This window comes from Salmo salar, chromosome ssa12 (genome assembly GCF_905237065.1).
Source record: "Salmo salar chromosome ssa12, Ssal_v3.1, whole genome shotgun sequence".
NCBI classification, from domain to species: Eukaryota; Metazoa; Chordata; class Actinopteri; order Salmoniformes; family Salmonidae; genus Salmo; species Salmo salar.
The window spans coordinates 19,888,141-19,901,686 of NC_059453.1; the positions used below are offsets into that span (position 1 = coordinate 19,888,141).

Consider the following 13,546-nt stretch of genomic DNA (forward strand, 5'->3'; position numbering starts at 1 on the left):
CACAGATCATTCAGTATGACTATAGAGGTCTACTGTACTGTACTACCCTGTCACAGATCATTCAGTATGACTATAGAGATCTACTGTACTGTACTACCCTGTCACAGATCATTCAGTATGACTATAGAGGTCTACTGTACTGTATTACCCTGTCACAGATCATTCAGTATGACTATAGAGGTCTACTGTACTGTACTACCCTGTCACAGATCATTCAGTATGACTATAGAGATCTACTGTACTGTACTACCCTGTCACAGATCATTCAGTATGACTATAGAGGTCTACTGTACTGTATTACCCTGTCACAGATCATTCAGTATGACTATAGAGGTCTACTGTACTGTACTACCCTGTCACAGATCATTCAGTATGAATATAGAGGTCTACTATACTGTACTGCCCTGTCACAGATCATTCAGTATGACTATAGAGGTCTACTGTACTGTATTACCCTGGTTAGCAGGCAATATTAACCAGGTGAAATTGTGTCATTTTGCGTTCATTGCATGCAGTCAGGGTATATGCATCAGTTTGGGCCGCCTGGCTCGTTGCGAACTAATTTGCCAGAATTTTACGTAATTATGACATAACACTGAAGGTTGTGCAATGTAACAGGAATAACGTTTTGTTTTCGAGATGATAAGTTTCCGGATTCGACCTTAGGCTCGTTTTTCTGTGTGTTATTATGTTATAATTAAGTCTATGATTTGATAGAGCAGTCTGACTGAGCTGTGGTAGGCAGCAGCAGGCTCGTAAGCATTCATTCAAAATAGCACTTTTGTGCGTTTTGCCAGCAGCCCTTCGCAATGCATTGCGCTGTTTATGACTTCAAGCCTGTCAACTCCCAAGATTAGGCTGGTGTAACCCATGTGAAATGGCTAGCTAGTTAGCCAGGTGCGCTCTAATAGTGTTTCAAACGTCACTCGCTCTGAGACTTGGAGTAGTTTTTTCCCTTCCTCTACATGGGTAACGCTGCTTCGAGGGTGGCTGTTGTCGATGTGTTCCTGGTTCAAGCCCAGGTAGGAGCGAGGAGAGGGACGGAAGCTATACTGTTACACTGGCAATACTAAAGTGCCTATAAGGACATCCAATAGTCAAAGGTATATGAAATACAAATCGTATAGAGAGAAATAGTCCTATAATAACTACAACCTAAAACATCTTACCTGGGAATATTGAATACTCATGTTAAAAGGAACCACCAGCTTTCATATGTTCTCATGTTCTGAGCAAGGAACTTAAACATTAGCTTTTTTACATGGCACATATTGCACTTTTACTTTCTTCTCCAACACTTTGTTTTTGCATTATTTAAACAAATTGAAGATGTTTCATTATTTATTTGAGGCTAAATTGATTTTATTGATGTATTATATTAAGTTAAAATAAGTGTGCATTCAGTATTGTTGTAATTGTCATTATTACAAATAAATAAATAAAATTAAAAAAAGTGGCCGATTAATTGGTATCGGCGGGCTTTGGCCCACCAATAATCGGTATCGGTATCGTGTTGAAAAATCATAATCGGTCGCCCTCTATACTGTACTGTATTACCCTGTCACAGATCATTCAGTATAACTATAGAGGTCTACTGTACTACCCTGTCACAGATCATTCAGTATGACTATAGAGGTCTACTGTACTGTATTACCCTGTCACAGATCATCATGGTCTCTGGAGAAAATGAAATAAAACACGTAACTTCTATCTGAAAAAATAGAAGAGAGGTCACCTTGTCGGTCAAACTTGTATTTGTGGCTCACTTGAAAAGAAAAGTGTTTGTGGTCCTTGCAAAGTGTGTGTGTGTTTGTTTGTGTGGAAACTATGTGATTGTTTTACTCACAATAGATTTTGGTCACACGGACTGACTTGAACTCTTTACTGAATATAATGTGTTCCAAATGGCACCCTATTCCTTTAACCCCAAAGGGCTCTGGTCAACAGTAGTGCATTATTCAGGGTGCCATTTGGGACCACACTTAGACACAATCGGAGACTAACTGACAAACTGACACTCTAGACTGCCAGTCAGAGATGTAGACTAACACTAGACTGCCAGTCAGAGATGTAGATTAACACTAGACTGCCAGTCAGAGATGTAGACTAACGGACACTAGACTGCCAGTCAGAGATGTAGACTAACACTAGACTGCCAGTCAGAGATGTAGACTAACTGACACTAGACTGCCAGTCAGAGATGTAGACTAACTGACACTAGACTGCCAGTCAGAGATGTAGACTAACTGACACTAGACTGCCAGTCAGAGATGTAGACTAACTGACACTAGACTGCCATCAGAGATGTAGACTAACTGACACTAGACTGCCATCAGAGATGTAGACTAACTGACAGAGAAAAATAACTAACAACAATGAAAGAGGGAAGTTATTTTGCTGTCTGTCACAATGTCTTTCTCTCTCATCTCTGTCCCTTCTGATACATCTCCCTCTCTCCCCCTCTCTCTCTCTCCCGCTCTCTCTCTCTCTCTCTCTCTCTCTCCCCCTCTCTCTCTCCCGCTCTCTCTCTCTCTCTCTCTCTCTCTCTCTCTCTCTCTCTCTCTCCCTCTCTCCCCCTCTCTCCCGCTCTCTCTCTCTCTCCCTCTCTCCCCCTCTCTCTCTCTCCCGCTCTCTCTCTCTCTCTCTCTCTCTCTCTTCATCTGTCTCTCTCTATTTATGTATCTCTTCTACAACCTGTCAGCTCCCAGAGAGTGGGTGTGTGACACACTTACATAAACCTCCATGTTACGTAATGTAAACCGTGTGTGTTTCTCTCGATAGATGACGGCTGCCTATAGGTGGGTGGCAGGGGGTAAAAGTCTTGACACAGCCTAATATAGCAATCGGACACCAAAGACTAGAACTGATTTTATTTTGAGCCAGTACACAGTGTGTGTGTGTGTGTGTGTGTGTGTGTGTGTGTGTGTGTGTGTGTGTGTGTGTGTGTGTGTGTGTGTGTGTGTGTGTGTGTGTGTGTGTGTGTGTGTGTGTGTCCATCTTCTATTCTTCACAGGACCTCTAACCATCTTATATTGATGTGTGTGCACGCTCTGTCGTGCATGTGTGTACCCGTGTCTTTTCTCTGTCTGTTAGTGTGTATGTTATTGTGTGTGTGTTTGCGCGCATATCCGTATCCGTGTGTGGTCTGTGTGAAGTCTGCTCCTCAAATCAATCAGTGGAAAGCCTTCTGCTAGTGAGCTGCTCTACTGACGAACAGCCTTTTAGTGTGGGACTGTTTCTATGTGGGCGACAGCCAGCATTCACTGAAGGACTGTGCTTTATCTTGTTAAGGTGCTATAAGGACAACTTCAGTCTACAGAGCTATTGGCCCTGTTCCAATTCTTTAAATATCCTTCCTTCCTTCCTTCCTTCCTTCCTTCCTTCCTTCCTTCCTTCCTTCCTTCCTTCCTTCCTTCCTTCCTTCCTTCCTTCCTTCCTTCCTTCCTTCCTTCCTTCCTTCCTTCCTTCCTTCCTTCCTTCCTTCCTTCCTTTCTTGAACTCTAAAGGATGATATAGGGACAACTACAGATTGACCAATAGGGCCTTGTTCCAACACTTAAAATGCATCCTTCCATACTCTCTTCTTCTTTCAACACAGTTGGAGATGTAGGAAGCTATATCAGCTCATTAGGGACCTCCAACACTTTCAAAATCCCATTGGTCTTTAAGGAAAAGGAAATGTGGCAGGATCCTACCATTAGCTATCAGCTACACTAGCTGATCTATCAGTAGCATCTAGCTATCAGCTACACTAGCCAATCTATCAGTAGCATCTAGCTATCAGCTACACTAGCTGATCTATCAGTAGCATCTAGCTATCAGCTACACTAGCCAATCTATCAGTAGCATCTAGCTATCAGCTACACTAGCCAATCTATCAGTAGCATCTAGCTATCAGCTACACTAGCTGATCTATCAGTAGCATCTAGCTATCAGCTACACTAGCTAATATATCAGTTGCATCTAGCTATGATCTACACTAGGCAATCTATCAGTAGCATCTAGCTATCAGCTACACTAGCCAATCTATCAGTAGCATCTAACTATCAGCTACACTAGCTGATCTATCAGTAGCATCTAGCTATCCGCTACACTAGCCAATCTATCAGTAGCATCGAGCTATCAGCTACACTAGCTAATCTATAAGCAGCATCTAGCTATCAGCTACACTAGCTAATCTATCAGTAGCATCTAGCTATCAGCTACACTAGCTAATATATCAGTTGCATCTAGCTATGATCTACACTAGGCAATCTATCAGTAGCATCTAGCTATCAGCTACACTAGCCAATCTATCAGTAGCATCTAACTATCAGCTACACTAGCTGATCTATCAGTAGCATCTAGCTATCCGCTACACTAGCCAATCTATCAGTAGCATCAAGCTATCAGCTACACTAGCCAATCTATCAGTAGCATCTAGCTATTAGCTACACTAGTTAATCTATCAGTAGCATTTAGCTATCAGCAGCCAATATAGTATTGGTCACCATGATACAATAAGCCTTCCTTCCCTATAGCCTAGGGTTAAAGATCCTTCATCCTCCTTTAGTGGGCCATTTAAACATCATGTTGATCTTCTCTGGGGGGGCGTGATCGATTTAATAGCTGTGTGCGATGGGTTTAATGGCAGGGCAGTGCTGTGAACCAATGTAGAGGTTGTGGGAACATCACCTATGACTGTTATAGGGTCAATACATCACATGATGCTAGCGTTTTATACTATAGACTACTACCCTCTCTCTCCTTTTATGTCTATCTTTCTTTCCCCCTCATGAAATCATTATCACACTCTCTCTCTCTCTTTTTTCTCTCTCTCCAATAATCCCTCCCTTGACTGTTTTGATCTATTTCCACATTTCTAGCTCTGTCTCCCTCTGCTCTCTGTCTCCCTCTCTTTTTTCTGTTTATTCTAGCTGTCTCCCTCTGCTCTCTGTCTCCCTTTGCTCTCTGTCTCTCTCTGTTCTCTGTCTCTCTCTGTCTCCCTTTGCTCTCTCTCCATTAATCCCTCCCTTGACTGTTTTGATCTATTTCCTCGTTTTTTCAGTTTATTTTACCCTTTGTGTGCATTCTAGCTCTGTCTCCCTCTGCTCTCCGTCTCTCTCTCCATCTATCGCTCTGATGAGACACATACACACTGCCCCGGCAGGCAGTTACTCACAAGGTATCGGTCTTTTTACCCCCCCACACACCTTCCCTAGTTACCCATCAATCATCTGCCACCCCCGACTCATTTTACATTTTAGCTCTTATCCAGAGCGACTTACAGTAGTGAATGCATACCTTTCATACAATTTCATGCATTATTTTTTCTGTACTGGCCCCCCGTGGGAATCAAACCCACAACCCTGGCGTTGCAAACACCATGCTCTACCAACTGAGCTACAGGGAACGGGACTAATCATTCAGCTGGGGTTGCAATTTTAGCACCCAATTTCAAAGGGAAATTTTTGTTTACTCAAATGGACTCCAATGGACATTGGCTAGTAGCGGTCATCAACCACATGGACAGATTATTTGTGTTATGTATTGTATATGGATACTGTTCTAGTCCTCCAAATAACTTACTTCTAGAGGAAATTGAAGAAATTCTTAAAAGTCTTCTGAGAAAATATCCATCCAGTCAGATTATATTTGGTGGAGATTTTAATATGGTTTATTCTGAGACTGATAGATTGCCTCATAGGCCTAACATTGGTGTGAACAAGTTGGTGAATTTCTGCCAAAGCCTGGACTTAATTGACATGTGGAGAGTAAAAAACCCTGTAGAGATACAATACACATGGAGTAATAGAGATCGTTCCTTACAATCAAGAATTGATTTCTGGGTGATAACCTCTAGTCTTGAGCCCAACACTGTAGAGGTAAAAATACTGCCTGCAGTCCTGACAGATCATAAAGTCATATGGTTGACTGTAAGAATGTGCAGTAATGATGGTAAGAAATACTCTGGTGGTTATTGGAAATTAAATAACTCATTGTTATTGCATGATGATTTAAAAAATGTGATGAAGAATCTAATTTCTATTTACTGGAGTTTAGCTACATCTAATGCAGAATATGGGAAATATTGGGAACTGCTGAAATTTAAAATCTGCTCAGCCTGTATTACTTATGGAAAACGGCTTGCTTTAAGAAGGAGATGTGAGGTAGCTGAACTCTCTAAAACAATTGCCGATATCACAGAGATTGAGCATCTTGATCTTAATGAGAAAGCTAAATTGAATGATTTACAGAATCAACTAGATACATTGTATGAGGAAAAGGCTAGAGGAGCTTTCATAAGATCTAGAAACCAATGCCTTGATAAAGGTGAAAAGAACAGTAGATACTTTTTTAATTTGGAAAAGAGGAGAGGGGAACTCAACACACTTCGGAAATTTAAGATTAATGGGGTTACCACTGAGGATAGAGAGTTGTTATCAGAATCTTTACTCCTTAGATAACAATTTGAGTGACTCTAAGGATCTCCTTGATTCTATAGAGAATGTTAATTCGGTTAGTGAAGAACTCAATCAGTGTTGTTGCCAAGATTTATCCATTATGGACATCCAGTATGGGGTTGCTCAGTTAAAAAAGAACAAATCTCCAGGTTATGATGGATTAACCTCTGAATTTTACAAAACCTTTTTTGAAGAAATAGCACCTTTTATACTTGAAACCTTTAAGGAGGCTATGAAGAAGGGAGAACTACCTGCCTCTCTGAAGCAAGGGGTTACTTCTCTTATACCTAAACCACACAAGGATGTCCTAAGTATTGATAATTGGCGTCCAATCACACTCCTAAATAACGACTACAAAATTATAGCCTTAATCTTTGCAAAAAGTTTAAAGTCTTGGTTAAATGATCTGATTGATGAATGTCAATCAGGGTTTATGAAAGGGCGCCATATATCTAATAATCTGAGGCTGGTGTTAGACTTGGTTGAGTATTGTGATCTATTAGATGACTTCCCTGTTATCCTATTTTGGGATTTTCAGAAAGCATTTGATACAGTAAGTCACAATTTTATCTTTGATTGTCTTAAGCATTTGAAATGTAGTCGTTTTTTTGTTGATGCTATTAGAACTCTGTATAATGGTGGCAATAGCTGTATCAAACTCTGTCATGAAACATCCTCGAGGTTTAACATTTACAAAGGAATACGACAAGGTTGTCCAATTTCACCTTTTTTATTTTTGTTAGTATCTCAAATGTTATGCTCATTAGTTCATAAAAGTCCATTTGAAGGCATTACATTCCAGGCCAGAGAGATCAAGATATCCCAACTGGCGGATGACACCTCACTTTAAAAAAAAAAAGTGTCTCAAGCTAGATTAGCATTGGATATCGTGAAGCAGTTCTCCAAAATCTCAGGTTTGGCATGAAATCTTTCCAAATGTGAGATGTTTGTTTTGAAAGGAGCTGTCAATCCAGCAGATTGTAACATCTCTGAAAAAGATACTGTAACCTACCTTGGTGTAAAGATCACCACAAATCTTAAGGCTATGAATGATCTTAATTTGAACCCTGTAACTGAATCTGTCAAATAAAAATTATCCTCATGGTTAGGGAGGGATTTAAGTCTTCAAGGAAGGGTGCTTTTATCCAAAGCTGAGGGGCTATCTCATGCATCCTATCTTTTTTCATCTACTGATATTCCCAAATCCACTTGCTGTACCTTAGATAGGCTTTTGTACAACTTCATATGGAAAAACAAGCCACATAAGTTATAAAAAGAGATGTTATCACCAACAGGGTTTGTGATGGCGGTCTAAATGTCTTAGATTTCACTCTCTTCAATCAGATATCAAAGGTCAACTGGATTAAAAGGTACATAAAAAATCCTCATAGTTTCTGGAATATTTTACCTCATTTTGTTTTTCAGAAGCTCGGAGGGCTTAATTTTTTACTACAATGTCTATATATTGTGGGTAAACTTCCTGTGAAACTGGCAGATTTTTATAAGCAGGCTTTAATGTGCTGGGCTTTGTTGTATAAACACAACTTTTCACCTCATAAATGTTTTATATGGAACAATGGGTCGATATTATATAGAAACAAGATGTTATTTAACCATAAATGGTTCTCGAAAACATTGTCCTTGTCAGCCAATTACTTAATATTAGTGGGAATCTATTTACACGGAGAGAATTTATGGAAAGATACGACTTTGAGGTTTCAAGCAAGGAATATGACACTGTTATTAAAGCTATACCTAGTGGGATAAAAACTTTACTTCAGAATAATGCATATTTTGGAATATCTCCGATTGTAAGCGATATTCAGGTGAATGGCATTGGTCTACTAGATACGAAATTCAACAATCGTTTATTAAGGGATATTTTCTACAGGAAGTCTATTCCCTCTGCGATATTTTGTTGGGCTTCATCGTTTGATGTAAACTGGCGCCGTGCTTGGCTCACTCCATACAAATTTATGGTGACCAATAAAGTAAAGGAGATCTCCTTTAGGATAATCCATAGATTCTATCTGTGTAATAGCTTGATTTCTAAATATATACTTGATGTTACCAGTGAATGCAGTTTTTGTGAACTAGAAACTGAATCTACTGAACACTTATTCTGTAATTGTGTAAGTGTTCTGGACTGATGTAAAAATACATCTTGGCCTCAAATTGCATACAACCATTGAAATTTCAAAGTTTGACATATTATTTTACTACACTGATTACACAATTGAACGTGAGTATGTCATAAATCTCTTTATTTTATTAGGAAAATATTTCATACACAAATCAAAATTTATGAAGAAAAAGCCACTTTTCTTAATTTTTTTATCTGATTTGGAAAACTATTTAGAGTCTTTAAAACGTACACAAAACATTATACTGTTTATCAATGTATTCATCTTGGTTTGACTGTGAGGTGATGACATTATGCTACTGTTATGTTCCTCAGTGACCTTTTATCTACCATAATGATATATGGTACAGGAAGACAAGACCTTCTATCTACCATAATGATATATGGTACAGGAAGACAATACCTTCTATCTGCCATAATGATATATGGAACAGGAAGGCAAGACCTTGTATCAACCATAATGATATTGGGGCGGCAGGTAGCTTAGTAGTTAGAGTGTTGGCCTAGTAACGGGAAGGTTGCAAGATTAAATCCCCGAGCTGACAAGGTAAAAATCTGTTGTTCTTACCCTGAACAAGGCAGTTAACCCACTGTTCCTAGGCCATCATTGTAAATAGGAATTTGTTCTTAACTGACTTGCCTAGTTAAATGAAGGTAAAATAAAAATATACTGTATGGAACAGGAAGACAAGGCCTTGTATCAACCATAATGATATATGGAACAGGAAGACAAGGCCTTGTATCAACCATAATGATATATGGAACAGGAAGACAAGACCTTGTATCAACCATAATGATATATGGAACAGGAAAACAAGTGGAACATGTTTTTACAGGTCACTAAAATGACCATTACCCTGGGTCGCAGGAAGTAAACAGCTGATTGATTAATGGAGCTTTGTGTACACCCTCAGGACTACAGACACAGAAAATTACACTACACGCACGCACACACACACACACACACACACACACACACACACACACACACACACACACACACACACACACACACACACACACACACACACACACTGTTCTACTGTACTATTTTTACCCTCAGCCGTAGATCATGATGTTCTCTTACTGTCACTGTCACAGTAACTAACTAATAGAGGTCCCTCTCTCCCAGAGCAAATAACATTACCACAGTAGGGAATAGTAGGGACTAGTCATTCATATGGCAACTCAATGTGTAGACACAGAAAGACCTACAGATGTTGGATCTTAATTTGAGCCAGTTTGTTACAGCAGGAAAATAATCCTGCAGCAACAGAAATGTTGAATTATTATGTGAAATATAATTATTATGGACATTTTTGTGGGGTTTCATCGATTTTTCGTAAGGGTGATCAAATTAAGATCGCACATCTGTATAGACAAACATAGAGAGATGCTCTGCGGTCACCATCTTTCATCGGCTTTTGTCATCTCATACTGGGCCATAGTACAGCACAGCTCACTCCTCTATTGGACCAAGCAGCAATAACACTTTTTGCAAGAGGAGTAGGGGAGCGAAAGCCTGCAGATCTGTTTGTGATTAAACAATCACTTTCTATATAGTCAGACCACAGCAGCTGATAGAAGCCTCTAATGTGACATCACAAGATCTGACCAAAGCAGCGGATAGAAGGATATAATGTGACAAAACTAGATCAGACTAAAGTAGCGGATAGAAGCCTAATGTGACAACACTAGATCAGACTAAAGCAGCGGATAGAAGCCTATAATGTGACAAAACTAGATCAGACTAAAGCAGCGGATAGAAGCCTATAATGTGACAAAACTAGATCAGACTAAAGCAGCGGATAGAAGCCTATAATGTGACAACACTAGATCAGACTAAAGCAGCGGATAGAAGCCTATAATGTGATAAAACTAGATCAGACTAAAGCAGCGGATAGAAGCCTATAATGTGACAATACTAGATCAGACTAAAGCAGCGGATAGAAGCCTATAATGTGACAATACTAGATCAGACTAAAGCAGTGGATAGAAGCCTATAATGTGACAATACTAGATCAGACTAAAGCAGTGGATAGAAGCCTATAATGTGACAAAACTAGATCAGACTAAAGCAGCGGATATAAGCCTATAATGTGACAATACTAGATCAGACTAAAGCAGTGGATAGAAGCCTATAATGTGACAAAACTAGATCAGACTAAAGATCAGATAGAAGCCTACTGTAACAGGGCGGCAGGTAGCCTTGTGGTTAGAGAGGCAAGCCAGCACGCAGAGGGTTGCCAGTTTGAATCCTGTCTCCGATGTGAAAAATCTGGTATGAAGTGAGCTGGCAACTGGAGGGACCGAAGTAGCCAATGGAACCCTAATGTGACAACCCTAGCCTGTCGTTGTGCAAGGCACTGAACCCCTACAACAACAGCTTCCCTGGTGCCCAGTGTGGCAGCCCCCTGCACCTCTCCAAAAGGAGTGGAAGTCAAATTTAATTTGGTCCTGGAGTGAAATTGACCAATAAAGTACTGTTAGTCTTAACAACACTAGGTCAGACCCGAGCAGGATAATACAGTTAGAAAGACAGTCAATGTCGAGGTCAATCTAGATTTTTTGTGCCAATCCGATCCACCATGGTTGAGTCCCGAATGGCACCCTAGTGCACTACTGTTGACCACGGCCCATAGGGAATAGGGGGCCATTTAGGATGCGTCCTTTCTTACCATTCGTTTCAGCCATGTAATGGATATACTCTTATGCAGTACCCACTTAAGATTAAAACCCCAAATATGTTGTGATGCTGATGCACACACAATGGATCTAGTTTGTTTGGGCTTTACATTAGATTAGTGTGTGTGTGTGTGTGTGTGTGTGTGTTCTTCCCCCTAATCCGGATAGAAATGTTCAAACACAGAATGATTTTAGCTGTTCCATTGGATTTAAACATTTCTCTCTCCCTCTCTCTCTTTCTTTCTCTCTCCCTCTGCTCCCTCTCTCTCCATCTTATTCTGGTCACATTGAGGACACACCACCATTCTTCTCTCTCTGTCATTGTATGGTATTTTGGAAAGCTTTTCCTCTAAAGCCTGTATTCAGTTTAAATGCCCAGTCCTTAATCCGAAGAACAACCAATTGCCAGACCTGCCACAAAAAAATGCTGTAAATCTGACAGGCCTTTATACCTCCCTGTAGCTGATTGAAAATGACAGCAGAGGCTTTAGAAATCAAAGACAGAGCATCGCTGTAACACAGTATCTGTTGTAAAGTGGACGCCCTCCTCAAACAGAGACCACTTGCCATTTAGACATCATTCCAAATAGCACACTATTCCTTACTACTTCCTTACTACTTAGCTTACTACTTACTACTAATAGCACTACTTTTGACCAACTATATAGGGAATAGGGTGCCATTTGGTACACAACACTTGTCTCTATTCAAATGAGATGGTGACTACGGGGTGAAACAGGATTTTGAGAAGTGTTTTTCAGAAACCCCCCCAATTGAAACCTCAGCTATTCAGTTACAGTTGTTGCTTTGGCCTTCCTCTCCACTGACTCACATTTAGTGTTGCTTCTCCCCAGCGCTGCACCTGTCCAATTTCACACTACAGCACCCTTCACTCTTTCTCTGTTTGTTTGTCTCATCGCTCCCCCCTCCTTCTTCCCCGAACTGGCATTCCCACTGAGGTGTCCTCTTTCCTCAGCCTCATCCACCTGCGTTTCATCCCGCTCTCTCTTCCATCTCTCTCTCCCTCCCTCCCCAACTTTCCTCAACTCCTCTCAGGTCAACAGATGTGTCCTCTCAGGTGTCCCCCGGGATGACCTCTCTCCTCAGCCACGTGTCTCATCTCTCTTCCTGCCTCCATCCTCCTCCATCTCACAGTCCTTGACAAGTGTTGTCCACTTCCTCTCTGTCTCCAGCCTCTCCTCTCCCCTTGACATGTGTCAGAGGAGGCAGGTAGTGTCAAGTGCTGCATGATGTCTGTCTAATTGAATTAGGCCCAACCGCACTGCCAAATTAGCCCTGTTTAATGATAGGCCATAATAGAAAGCGAGCGAGGTGTGCGTTTGTGTGTGCGTCTGTGTTGTTATGAGTGAGAGAGAGAGAGAGAGAGAGAGAGAGAGAGAGAGAGAGAGAGAGAGAGAGAGAGAGAGAGAGAGAGAGAGAATGTGCATATGTATGTAGGCAGATGTATGTGTGTACGTACTTCTGTGTGTGTATGTATGCATGCATGTGTGTGTGTGTGTATGTATACGTGACTCTCTCTCTGTGTGTGTGTGTGTGTGTGTGTGTGTGTGTGTGTGTGTGTGTGTGTGTGTGTGTGTGTGTGTGTGTGTGTGTGTGTGTGTGTGTGTATACGTGACTCTCTCTGTGTGTGTGTGTGTGTGTGTGTGTGTGTGTGTGTGTGTGTGTGTGTGTGTGTGTGTGTGTGTGTGTGTGTGTGTGTGTGTGTGTGTGTGTTTGTGTGTCAGTGGAGGCTGCTGAGTAGATGACGGCTCATCATAATGGCTGGAACGGAGCAAATGGAGTGGCATCAAACACCTGGAAACCATGGAAACCATGTGTTTGATATCATTCCACTTATTTCACTCCAGCCATTACCACGAGCCCGTCCTCCCCTATTAAGGTGCCACCAACCTCCTCCTGTGTGTGTGTGAGTCCATAAAAGGAGACCGTGAATGGGGGCAGTGAGTGGCAGCGAGGCGATGTGCGAGGTGATGATATCAAAGAGCCTTGTCCTGATTTAACCAGCTGCATTTATTCTTTCATGAGGAATGATACAGCCTTTTACCGTGGCAGTGATATACCCCAAACTCAATCAAACCTAATAAAGGGACACCTTTCACATAAAAGAGACTGGCATGGAACGAGACGTGTGGAGAAGGAGATTAGATACTCTGAATGGAGGGGAATGGCTTCAGTGAAGTTTTCGGCAGTTGATAAAAAGGGACTTGCGCTAAAGAGAAACTAATGGCTTGTGTGGATTTCTGAAATGGCAACA

The 13,546-nt window shown here is 41.0% G+C and overlaps 1 protein-coding gene across 1 annotated transcript in view; it reads left to right on the forward strand.

Annotated features, from left to right (window-relative positions):
• The window catches only part of LOC123725452 (voltage-dependent T-type calcium channel subunit alpha-1H), a 76,921-nt gene that overhangs the window by 45,373 nt on the left and 18,002 nt on the right, over positions 1 to 13,546 (forward strand). The window lies entirely within an intron of this gene.